Below are 14,806 nucleotides of genomic sequence, written 5' to 3' on the forward strand. Positions count from 1 at the left end.
TTGTTAAATGAATATGTACATACTGTAGGTGTATAGAGGCCCATTTCCAGCAACCATCACTTCAGTGTTCTAATGTTACATTGTGTTTGCTAATCACGTTAGAAGACTAAAGGATGATTAGAAAACTCTTGTGCAATTATGTTAGCACAGCTGAAAACTGGGTTTGATCATTACAGTAGCTATAAAAATGTCATTCCTTTGAGCTAGTTGAGTATCTGGAGCATCACATTTGTGGGTTCCATTATACTCTCAAAATGGCCAGAAAAAGAGAACTGTCATGTAAACTTGCAGTATATTCATGTGCTTAGAATTAAAGGCTATTCCATGTGAGAAATTGCCAAGAAACTGAACATTTCCTACAACAGTGTGTACTTATCCTTTCAGAGAACAGCACAAACAGGCTCTAACCAGAGTAGAAAGAGAAGTGGGAGGCCCTGGTGCACAACTGGGTAAGAAGACAAGTACATTAGACTCTCTAGGTCCTCAACTGGCAGCTTCATTAAATGGTACCCGCAAAACGCCAGTGTCAACGGCTACAGTGAAGAGGCGACTCCGGGATGTCGGCCTTCTAGGCAGAATGACAAAGAAAAAGCCATATCTGAGACTGGCCAATAAAAGGAAAAGATTAATATGGGCAAAAGAACACAGACATTGGACAGAGGAAGATTGGAAGACAGTGTTATGGACAAATGGAACTTTGAGGTGTTTGGATCACACAGAAGAACATTTGTGAGAGGCAGAACAAGGGAAATGAGGGCCTGATGCCATCTGTCAGCATGGTGGAGGTAATGTGATGGTCTGGGGCTGCTTTGGTGATGGTAATGTGGGAGATTTATAAAAGGTTTACATATACGGGGATTCAAACGAAGACTTTGATGTTTATTTTGTATAGCAAGTAACAGCATACCAGATTAATTCCACAGGCAATCGTAGCTACAAGCAGCAGCATACAGGTAATCCCAGCATAGAACAGACTCTCACAGATGCTCCAGTGGTCCCTAACATATCCCACACCCAGGCCTATCGCTTGGGCAGCTAATCCACCATCAGGAGCATTTACCCTCTGCCTTGGAAACACTTATATCAGGAGATCACAGGTGCTGCTAATTACACACCTGGGATTCTGCTACTGCTCATGTAGAGATATGCTGTCTCTGCCACACTACATACACACAGCTACATATACACACATATACACACACAGCTACATATACACACACACACACAGCTACATATACACAATGTCATATATACACACACACAACCACAGATATATCTACACACAGACACAGAGCTATATATACTGCATACCTACATACACAAACAGCCACATACAGTATATACCTACATACACACAGCTACATATACACCCGCACAACTACATATATACCTACAGTACATACACAAACAGCCACATACAGTATATACACACACACACACAGCTACATATACACATATACACACACAGCTACATATACACACACACACAGCTACATATACACAATGTCATATATACACACACACAACCACAGATATACCTACACACAGACACAGAGCTATATATACTGCATACCTACATACACACACAGCCACATACAGTATATACCTACAGACACACAGCTACATATACACAATGTCATATATACACACACACAACCACAGATATACCTACACACAGACACAGAGCTATATATACTGCATACCTACATACACACACAGCCACATACAGTATATACCTACATACACACAGCTACATATACACCCGCACAACTACATATATACCTACAGTACATACACAAACAGCCACATACAGTATATACCTACATACACACAGCTACATATACACCCGCACAACTACATATATACCTACAGTACATACACACACAGCCACATACAGTATATACCTACAGACACACAGCTACATATACACAATGTCATATATACACACACACAACCACAGATATACCTACACACAGACACAGAGCTATATATACTGCATACCTACATACACACACAGCCACATACAGTATATACCTACAGACACACAGCTACATATACACCCGCACAACTACATATATACCTACAGTACATACACAAACAGCCACATACAGTATATACCTACATACACACAGCTACATATACACACATATACACACACAGCTACATATACACACACACACAGCTACATATACACAATGTCATATATACACACACACAACCACAGATATACCTACACACAGACACAGAGCTATATATACTGCATACCTACATACACACACAGCCACATACAGTATATACCTACATACACACAGCTACATATACACCCGCACAACTACATATATACCTACAGTACATACACAAACAGCCACATACAGTATATACCTACATACACACAGCTACATATACACACATACACACACAGCTACATATACACACATACACACACAGCTACATATACACCCGCACAACTACATATATACCTACAGTACATACACAAACAGCCACATACAGTATATACCTACATACACACAGCTACATATACACCCGCACAACTACATATATACCTACAGTACATACACAAACAGCCACATACAGTATATACCTACATACACACAGCTACATATACACCCGCACAACTACATATATACCTACAGTACATACACACACAGCCACATACAGTATATACACACACACACACAGCTACATATACACAATGTCATATATACACACAGACAACCACAGATATACCTACACACAGACACAGAGCTATATATACTGCATACCTACATACACACACAGCCAAATACAGTATATACCTACATACACACAGCTACATATACACCCGCACAACTACATATATACCTACAGTACATACACAAACAGCCACATACAGTATATACCTACATACACACAGCTACATATACACACATATACACACACAGCTACATATACACACACACACAGCTACATATACACAATGTCATATATACACACACACAACCACAGATATACCTACACACAGACACAGAGCTATATATACTGCATACCTACATACACACACAGGCACGTACAGTATATACCTACATACACACAGCTACATATACACAATGTCATATATACACACACACAACCACAGATATACCTACACACAGACACAGAGCTATATATACTGCATACCTACATACACACACAGCCACATACAGTATATACCTACATACACACACCTACATATACACACACAGCTACATATATACCTACAGTACATACACAAACAGCCACATACAGTATATACCTACATACACACAGCTACATATACACACATACACACACAGCTACATATACACACATACACACACAGCTACATATACACCCGCACAACTACATATATACCTACAGTACATACACAAACAGCCACATACAGTATATACCTACATACACACAGCTACATATACACCCGCACAACTACATATATACCTACAGTACATACACAAACAGCCACATACAGTATATACCTACATACACACAGCTACATATACACCCGCACAACTACATATATACCTACAGTACATACACACACAGCCACATACAGTATATACACACACACACACAGCTACATATACACAATGTCATATATACACACAGACAACCACAGATATACCTACACACAGACACAGAGCTATATATACTGCATACCTACATACACACACAGCCAAATACAGTATATACCTACAGACACACAGCTACATCTACACAATGTCATATATACACACACACAACCACAGATATACCTACACACAGACACAGAGCTACATATGCTGTATACCTACATACACACACAGCCACATACAGTATATACCTACATACACACAGCTACATATACACAATGTCATATATACACACACACAACCACAGATATACCTACACACAGACACAGAGCTACATATGCTGTATACCTACATACACACACAGGCACGTACAGTATATACCTACATACACACAGCTACATATACACAATGTCATATATACACACACACAACCACAGATATACCTACACACAGACACAGAGCTACATATGCTGTATACCTACATACACACACAGCCACATACAGTATATACCTACATACACACAGCTACATATACACCCGCACAACTACATATATACCTACAGTACATACACAAACAGCCACATACAGTATATACCTACATACACACAGCTACATATACACACATATACACACACAGCTACATATACACACACACACAGCTACATATACACAATGTCATATATACACACACACAACCACAGATATACCTACACACAGACACAGAGCTACATATGCTGTATACCTACATACACACACAGGCACGTACAGTATATACCTACATACACACAGCTACATATACACAATGTCATATATACACACACACAACCACAGATATACCTACACACAGACACAGAGCTATATATACTGCATACCTACATACACACACAGCCACATACAGTATATACCTACATACACACACCTACATATACACACACAGCTACATATATACCTACAGTACATACACAAACAGCCACATACAGTATATACCTACATACACACAGCTACATATACACACATACACACACAGCTACATATACACACATACACACACAGCTACATATACACCCGCACAACTACATATATACCTACAGTACATACACAAACAGCCACATACAGTATATACCTACATACACACAGCTACATATACACCCGCACAACTACATATATACCTACAGTACATACACAAACAGCCACATACAGTATATACCTACATACACACAGCTACATATACACCCGCACAACTACATATATACCTACAGTACATACACACACAGCCACATACAGTATATACACACACACACACAGCTACATATACACAATGTCATATATACACACAGACAACCACAGATATACCTACACACAGACACAGAGCTATATATACTGCATACCTACATACACACACAGCCAAATACAGTATATACCTACAGACACACAGCTACATCTACACAATGTCATATATACACACACACAACCACAGATATACCTACACACAGACACAGAGCTACATATGCTGTATACCTACATACACACACAGCCACATACAGTATATACCTACATACACACAGCTACATATACACAATGTCATATATACACACACACAACCACAGATATACCTACACACAGACACAGAGCTACATATGCTGTATACCTACATACACACACAGGCACGTACAGTATATACCTACATACACACAGCTACATATACACAATGTCATATATACACACACACAACCACAGATATACCTACACACAGACACAGAGCTACATATGCTGTATACCTACATACACACACAGCCACATACAGTATATACCTACATACACACAGCTACATATACACCCGCACAACTACATATATACCTACAGTACATACACAAACAGCCACATACAGTATATACCTACATACACACAGCTACATATACACACATATACACACACAGCTACATATACACACACACACAGCTACATATACACAATGTCATATATACACACACACAACCACAGATATACCTACACACAGACACAGAGCTATATATACTGCATACCTACATACACACACAGCCACATACAGTATATACCTACAGACACACAGCTACATATACACCCGCACAACTACATATATACCTACAGTACATACACAAACAGCCACATACAGTATATACACACACACACACAGCTACATATACACAATGTCATATATACACACACACAACCACAGATATACCTACACACAGACACAGAGCTACATATACTGCATACCTACATACACACACAGCCACATACAGTATATACCTACATACACACAGCTACATATACACAATGTCATATATACACACACACAACCACAGATATACCTACACACAGACACAGAGCTATATATACTGCATACCTACATACACACACAGCCACATACAGTATATACCTACAGACACACAGCTACATATACACCCGCACAACTACATATATACCTACAGTACATACACAAACAGCCACATACAGTATATACCTACATACACACAGCTACATATACACACATACACACACAGCTACATATACACCCGCACAACTACACATATACCTACAGTACATACACACACAACCACATATATATATATATATATACGTACTTAAACACAGCTATATATACACACATATACACACACAGCAACATATACACACACAACTACATATATACCTACAGTACATACACACACAACCACATATATATATACGAAAGATGGTGTGCCAGCGCTGGCTGTTTTAAGAAAACAATACGCGGTTCAAAGTGAACCGCGTATTGTTTTCTTAAAACAGCCAGCGCTGGCACACCATCTTTCTTTTTTTTCCTTGTATTTGGGTCCGACAAACCCAGTGCCAGCAGCTGTTGATAGCGCACCACACATTACCTTTTTCTAAATTCATATATATATATACGTACTTAAACACAACCACATATATGTCTACTTAAACACAGCTATATATACACACATATACACACACAGCTACATATATACCTACTTACACACACATACGCATCTCTCCCATGGCAGCATTCATTTCTACAGCTTTTTGGGGAGGGGGTGGGGCTAAATATGTAAATCACATCATTCTTCGTAGATCAGCGAATTGGGGGATTGAATGTATACATCATGCCCCACCCCCCTAAGTGGTGCTAACAGCCTCCTCTCCGGGCTTGGAAGTGTGTGGATGGCATCCACTGTGGGACTGCATGTTGGCTGTTACCAGCGGCCGCGGGTGACACTGCTGAGGTAGAGGTAAGTTAAGGAAGGCGAAGCAGCCAGATGTCACAGGAAGCTAGAAGCATTCTTCCTGTGAGTGGCCCTACAGCACTGAAATTGCAGTGGCCTGGTTGTCAGGCGCATTAGAGTGGATTACAGTAGTTAGATGTGTAATGTATTGAAATGATGTTGGGGGAACCAACAAACACTAGCTTTATACATGTTACCAAATATGTCTGATTCAGACCTGATTGCGCAGCTGCAAGTTCGCACTAGTTTAGGCACCGCCCCGCTCCAGTGAAATCCCACCTTGTGAATGAATGTGTTCTCTGTGCCAATTTATGTGTACGGCTACACATCCATTCGCACCCGAGTGAATATGTCCAAATCCTGTCAGAAGCCTCTCACCACGGAATGATTTTTGCACTGGGCACCAGTCATCGCAGCCGCTGCATAGCCCAGGGCTTACTCAGCGGCTGCGATGGATACAGGCCTATCCGGCCTGGAGCTGATGTCACTCGCACTCCCCTAAAATGCTTGGACACGCCTGCTTGTTCCAAGGCACACGCCTGCGTTTTCTGAGGCACACCAGCGTTTTCACTGATGCTCCCACTAAACGGCCGGTTAGCACCACTAGACACCTACTTCTTGTCAGTCATCTTGCGAACGGCTAGTGAAGGAAAAAAGTAGCCATCCTTGTTTGCTAGCCCAGATTGCGCATGCACGTTGCATCTCTTGCGCATGCCAATAATCCTGCCAACTACACAGAATACATAAGTCCAAGTGCTGAAGTGTGAAGCAACACCACACAAAATAACATATACACACGATACTGTCAGGGAACTCCTGCACATATGATGTGTGTCCTTTACAGCCCCTCTAAGGAGGGTTTTCTGCCAATAACAACCACTCATTGTTCCCATAATGCAGACAGCACGCCGGTACATAGGATGTCGCCTGGTCTTATACCTCCAGGCAGTAGAAGTTCACGAAATATGTAAGAGACCGCTAGATAGTATAATTAAGTAGTGGTACTCTGGACCAGGCAGGACGGTCTGCATGGCTCTCTGCCCTTTGGGTGCTTCTCCTAGTAAAAAAGCAGCCAGACCTGCACAGCCGGCCTGTGATAGTTTCTGTGTTCCAGTTTCTACTTTCTAGTTCTTCATGGAGCCTTGTCACATGGGGCCTTATTCTAGTTCACTCTTTCTGACAAAATCCTTCTTAGATGGACAAAACCATGTGCACTGTAGGGGGGCAGATGTAAAATGTGCAGAGAGAATTAGATTTGGGTGAGTTATTTTGTTTCTGTGCAGGGTAAAAAACTGGCTGCTTTATTTTTACACTGCAATATAGATCTGACTTTGAAGTAAAACCCCACCCAAATCTAATTCTCTGCACAAATAACATCTGCCCCCCTGCAGTGCACATGGTTTTGTCCATCTAAGAAGGATTTTGTCAGAAAGAGTGAACTAGAATAAGGCCCATGGTCCCTGTTCCCTGAACAGCCCCTGCATTGTTAGATGTTTTCCTGAAGTGAATTCTCTATATACTTTGCTTCGGTATTCAATGTTCTGTGGAGTGTTTTATTACTATGTATTTCACCTGAGACCTGTTCTGCTGAGATTCCTGGCTAATTAACTTTGGATTTCTGTGCAAGTTTATTATAAATTATATATATTTTTACCTCTCACTCCTGAATTACAACTGTGATTTATTTTGTTCATACTATTTAACACCACTGCTCTGACAACAAGAGATTATGTGTATCCCCAAATCCAAAGATGTTTACCCACATTTCCTCAAGTGCTTGCGAACGGTGCTGCACTCCTGGATTAAAAAACTCTTGTGGTTAGTAATCATATCAATAGTCTGCAAGGGACTACGCTCAGCATTCCATTCTACACTATGATCCAGAATCTGTCACACACCTAGTATCCTATAGTTACTCCTGTTAACCATTGTCCTGTCATTCTTGCATTTGCCTTCACTTATTGTTCCTGTCAATAATCCAGCAGTCTGCAGCCAATTGTAAGAACCCCTACTGCTTGAGGCCTAAGTCCTGGCAGCATCCTAAGCACCGGTGTGTACATAACGCACTAAGGACCTTATTCTAGTCAATTTGCTCCCCTGCACATTCACACAGAGGAGCATTGGTTTGCAACTGCGCGTGCACATACACATGTATTCAATGACGCTGATTCGCTGCTTTTCACAGTGAATGTGTCCGATTTTCGTGCTGCCTGGCAAATTTTCTGACTGGAAAAGTCATTCGCCCTATTCAACACTCAAAATTCGCAGACGGCGAACCGTGGGGAGTATTCAATGCGGTTTTTCTCCATGTGCAGTGAATCCGGTTTAGGATTTTCTGCACATTTGCAGGGTTCCAGAGGGCTGCAGCATTAGCTGCCAGCCCTCCTTGTCACCCTATTCAACACTGCAGGGGCTCGCAGCCCCTGACTGCGAATTTTCCCCGCAGGGAGCTGGAGGACAGCGGCAGGCAGGGAGATGTAAGCCTCTCTGTCTGCCCCAGAATTTGTGGGGGAGAAAGAGTGCTCTCGGGGACACAGGCAGAAGAAGCTGCCCCCCTAGGAGAGCTGGCAGGGGACAGGGGTAGGGAGCCGCTTCACTGGTCCCACTCGTAATAAGCCAGGACCTGTGTGAAGTGAATATATGAATATTTAATGAGCGGCTCCCCCCGGCCCCCTGCTGGGGAATGTGTAAAAAAGTTTATATATATATATATATATATATATTAATGTGCTTCAAGCACATGAATAAAAATAGCATGCATTCAATTTTTTTGAAACCAAAAAAAAAAAAAACCTTTATTTTAAAAGATCACTTTCCAGTTCACCTAAAAAAGATGTCGAATGCAAAACGGTGAATCATGGCAAAAATTAGGGAGAAAGCAGTTCTCCATCCTAGCATTGAATACACTCTCGGTGAATCCCAGTGAAAACCCCAATGAAATACACCAGCGAATTGCAGCGAGCATGAGACGGAGAACTGGCCGGCATGCACTGGTCGCTTTCGGCGAACTGTGAACATTGAATAGGGTGAATCAGATTTTTAGTGAAAAAGATTCACCGCAAGGAGTGAAAACAGCCCGATTAGCCGAAAAAAACGGTGAATCGGGAGCAGTGAATACTGGCCAGTGAATGACGGCCAATTCGCTGCTGTTTTCCAATGGGTTTTTTACCCTTGATTCGCCGTGAGTGTATTCAATGTTAGGATGGCGAACTGCTTTCAGCGTGATTTTCGCTGTGCTTCACTGTGTAGCAATAGCCATCTTTTTAAGGTGAATGTTATCTTTTAAAATATAGGTTTTTTTTTAAATTTAGTGTAAAAAAATCAGTATTTTTTTTCGGTGAAGGGACATGCTATTTTTATTCATGTGCTGCTCATGAATATATATTTAATTTTAATTTCATTTTTTATTTTTTTTACACATAACAGCCAGCAGGGGCCCGAGAGCCGCTCATTACATATTCATATATTCACTTATCCCGCTCATTACATATGCACGAGTGGGAGCAGGTCCGGCGACCTGGGGGGTCAAGGGGGACAGCCGTCCCGGGCCCTGACAATGTTAGGGGCCCCAAAGCCAGCTACCGGCCGCTCAGCCCCCGCCCCCACAGTGTCAGTCTGCCAGTGTAGCCCCGCCCCCTCGCAGCTATTTGCCGTGATTCGCGGGTTGGTGGTGAAGGGGGTGGTGCAAATATGACATGTCATAAGTCATGTCATTGTATCATCTTGACCCTGCCCCCCATCAAGACCCACGAATCGCGGGATTATGCCATGGGTGGGGGTTTAAAGATGAAAAAGATGCTGCTGGCCAGACCTGGCATAAATGTCTGCTGCTGTCATCCTCCCTCAAGATTTCAGTGTAAGTGCACTACATGTACATGTGTATGTGTATGTTGTATACATGTATACATGTATTCTATGTGTGTATACATGTATGCATGTATGTGTGCATATGTATGTAATCTTTGTGTGTACGATTGTTTGTATATGTATGTGTGTATGTAACACCAGTTACTAGTTGCTGACTTCAAGCCTAGCGATGGGGAGGGCCAAAAGGGACAGCTGTCCTGTGCCCCAATGATCTGAGGGGCCCAAAGCCAGCGCCTCGCTCAGCCACAGCCGCCCTGTCACCTGGGCCCCCTGCTGTTCAGCCACCTGGCCCCCCACCTCTTGGACATTGGCTCTGTGGCTGCTTAGCCCTGAGACCCCCTGCGACTCAGACACTCAGCCTCGCCGGCGCCCAGAACCCAACTGCTCAGACCCAAGCCACTTAGATGTCTGGTCGCCAGTGAAGTGACCCAAGAGCACTGATGGGTGGAGTGAAGAGGTGCTGTGCGCTGGGCTCAGCTATTATATGGCACATCTTGCAACACTATTCCCACCCTCCCTCCATACACCAATACTGCAACCCTCCACCCCTGATCCGTACCACTACTTCCACCCACCATTCAGTATCTGCTCAGCACCACAATTTCCATCCTCCCGCCCTGCTCTGCACCACTACTCCCATCCTCCTACGCTGCTCCTCAACAAAACTCCCTCCCTGCTCCACACCACTACAGTGCTAGATGGGGAGGGGGCCCCCCAGAGATATCTGTGTATGGGGCCCCAAGATTTCTGTTGCCAGCCCTGAGCGGGAGCAGTGCAGCGGCTCCCTGCCCGCGTCCCCTGCCAGCACTCCCGGGGGGGGGCAGCTTATGCTGCCTGTGTCCCGGGGAGCCCTCCTCCCCCCCCCCCCCACACACACACACATTCTGGGGCGGGCAGGGAGGCTTCCACCTCCCTGCCTGTCGTCATCCCCCGGCTCCCTGCGGCTTTCGCCGCATGAGTTCAAATTCACCGTCAGGGGCAGCAAGCCCTTGCGGCGTTGAATAGGGTGACAGGGAGGGCTGGCAGCCAATGCTCCAGCCCTCCGGAATGCGGCGAATGTGCAGTGAAACCTAAACAGGATTCCTTGCACATGCCGAAAATCTTCATTGAATACTGCCCATTGTCTTTCCCAGAAGAGTATTGTGACACGCTTTATAGGAGAGTCATTCAAACGCTAATTTGTATACTTTGTGTTTTTTTTCTTTTCTTTTTCCAAGACATCTACATTAATTTGCAGGAAGAGAGATTTTATGGTGCAATCACCATTAGCAACCAAATAGTTTTATTCTCTCTGGAACCATGGAATGAAGTCAGACAGGAGGTTCTCTCAAATGCAAATGAATGAGCTTAACCAAGGTTGGATCACTGTAGTCTACAAGCCTGCTAAAGGATCCATTGGAACAACTGTGTGATGAGGATAATAGTACAATAATAAGTAAATCTCCTCTAGAAAAAGAAATTGGAAATGATAAGAAATAACATTGTTATATTTGGAATACCAGGAAAAATGCATCGTACACTTGGTCTACACAAACAGGAATTGCTAAAGGACCATTGTAATTTGGACATTTTATTTCCGTTTAGTTGCAAGGGTCCTGAGTAATATGCTTGGGTGACAGATTATTATTTCAAATTGGGATATGTTATTTAGTGTACCCCTGACGATGTGTTTTTGAATGTTCAAAGAAAACACATTCCGGAGGTGCTGGATTTATGAGTATCTCACAAATGCCGGATTCCCTATGAATCACAGATGGACAAGGCACTGGATTAATAGCTAATGTAGACCCCAGTAATAGTGGAAAAGGGGAAATAACTATTATAATAACAGAGAGAAGCTGATAAAAGCCAATCCCCCGTAGTACTTAATTCAGTTGTCATTCTGCTGCAAATCTATACTCTTCAATGTTTCTCTTTCACTCTCAGAAAATACCTCTGTGTTCTCTCCTAATGCTAGGTACACACCAGGACGACTAGGGCCCGATCAGCACAATCTAGATCCAATTCCGATCAATCGGATGTAGATTGTGTGCTGATTGGGCCCTTTTCTGACCTGGTGTGGAGCGATTCCGATCCGATGCGCGGTCCCGCGGGTCGGTCGGTCGTTATTGAGATCCTACCTGCTGCAGGTAGGATCTCAATGACGACCATAGAACCGGGTGCGGGTCGCCATCGGATCGGACCCGCTCACGGTGCACATCGTGAGCGGGTCGTGCCCTCCCGCGTCATCGTGAGCGGGTCGGACGAGACACTGACGACCCGCTCACGATGTGCATCGTGAGCGGGTCGTCCTGGTGTGTACCCCGCATTAGAGTGAGGGGGGGTGGGGTACCAGACACCTGGACCAGCCTTACCCAAGGTCCAACAGACAGCCCAAATCACTCCTAGACAGGATACAAATTTTAAAGGATGAGGTTCAGTTGTGTCAGATAATGGTGAAAAAAATGGGGATATTAACTGACTTAAAGATGTTCTATGCAATACAGGTGGCATCTGCTCATACTAGACATTTGAATGAGAATTGTCACAATGACATTAACAGTAATATAACCATTAAAAAAAATGTAATATGTAATATGATAATTCCTATATCTTACCTACTACAGTATATGTATCTCATAAGATACAAATGGTGGTGGGGAGATATAGCCACAAGGAGGATGCAGCAATTACACGGTGTCAAAGTCACCCAGTGTGTATGGGCCTGTAGAGGGACTGGACAAGTGTGACACCATTTTTTGAAAGAGAATGATGTTTGTTTTCTCTGTCGTTTGTTTATTCGGGTGTTTGTTTTTCCTTTTTCCTTTCCTCCTTTTAAGGAATTTCAATGGTGAATACATTTTTGCATTAATGGACAGGCATGACCCTGATTTCCTTAAAAACACATCATTCCACTGTGCGCATTTTATTTTTAATCCTAGACCTTTACTTAAAGTTATGAGTGATGGCCTATTCCACTATGGCATTGTAATTTGTCAGCAAGCGTCCAGATTTTTGTGCTGTCCCTAGTCTCTTAGATATTTGGCTATATTTGTCACTCAAAGTGTGTGAGTGTGTGTATAACGCTGGGTGGAGCCTCTGACTCACATGACTGACTCACATGACAGAGAACCAGCCCAGTGAGCCCACAGACAGTGCCAGACACCCTCTGCCTCCCCATGTTGCCCAGCACTGCTACTCCACAGCCAGGTGAGCGCCCCCCGCCGCCCCCCGTGCCCCCCCCTCCCGCGATTCGCACCCCCCCCCCCCCCGCGATTTGCAGCAAAAACACCCCCTGCCCCGTGACCCCCCCTCCCCCAATTTGCGGCAAAACCCCCCGCGCCCCCCCTCCCGCGATTCACGGAAAAAAAGAACCCCCCGCGACCCCCCTCCCGCGATTTGCGGCAAAAACACCACCCCTCCCCCGCGACCACCCCTCCCACGATTTGCGGCAAAAACACCCCCCTTGCGCGATTCGCGGCACCCCCCCCCCCTGCAATTCACAGCAGCCCCAGGATTAAATGGTACAGTATGTGCCTATGCACATCCTTGCTGGCGGGTCGCCAGAACGTACGCGCTGGCGACCCGCCAGCAGCCTCGCCAGCGAGGAGACTGAGACGCGCGTGCGTCTCACGCGCACGCGCGTCTCAGTCTCCGTCGCTAGCGTGGCGGAAACCCTGTCCGTCTCCGCCTCAGGGAGACGGACGGGGTTAGGGGGCTTAGGGGGGATGCGGGCAGGCGGCGGGGACCCGGGGAAACGTTTGGAAGCGCCGTCGGAAGGGGGCGCGCGCGCCTCTCGTGCGCGCGCGTCCCCTTCTCACGATCGCCATGGCGCTGGCGGGGGATGGCGGCTGGCGACGCCAGCGCCATCCCCTGCAAAGATGGGAACAGACCCATCTGTACATGCAAAACAATGACATGGCTATGGTCAACAATGAAAAAGGTTGACATGAGTTTTTGAAGATTTATTTTTCATTTTTTGGTACTTATGTAGTATCTGGGCTCTTGATTTTTTGATTGTATGCCTTAACTTAAGGCATACAATCAGATGCGATGCGATCGACCCGATTTTCCATAGGATTCATTGTA

Source organism: Crinia signifera, chromosome 7 (genome assembly GCF_055691185.1).
Source record: "Crinia signifera chromosome 7, ASM5569118v1, whole genome shotgun sequence".
Taxonomy (NCBI): Eukaryota; Metazoa; Chordata; class Amphibia; order Anura; family Myobatrachidae; genus Crinia; species Crinia signifera.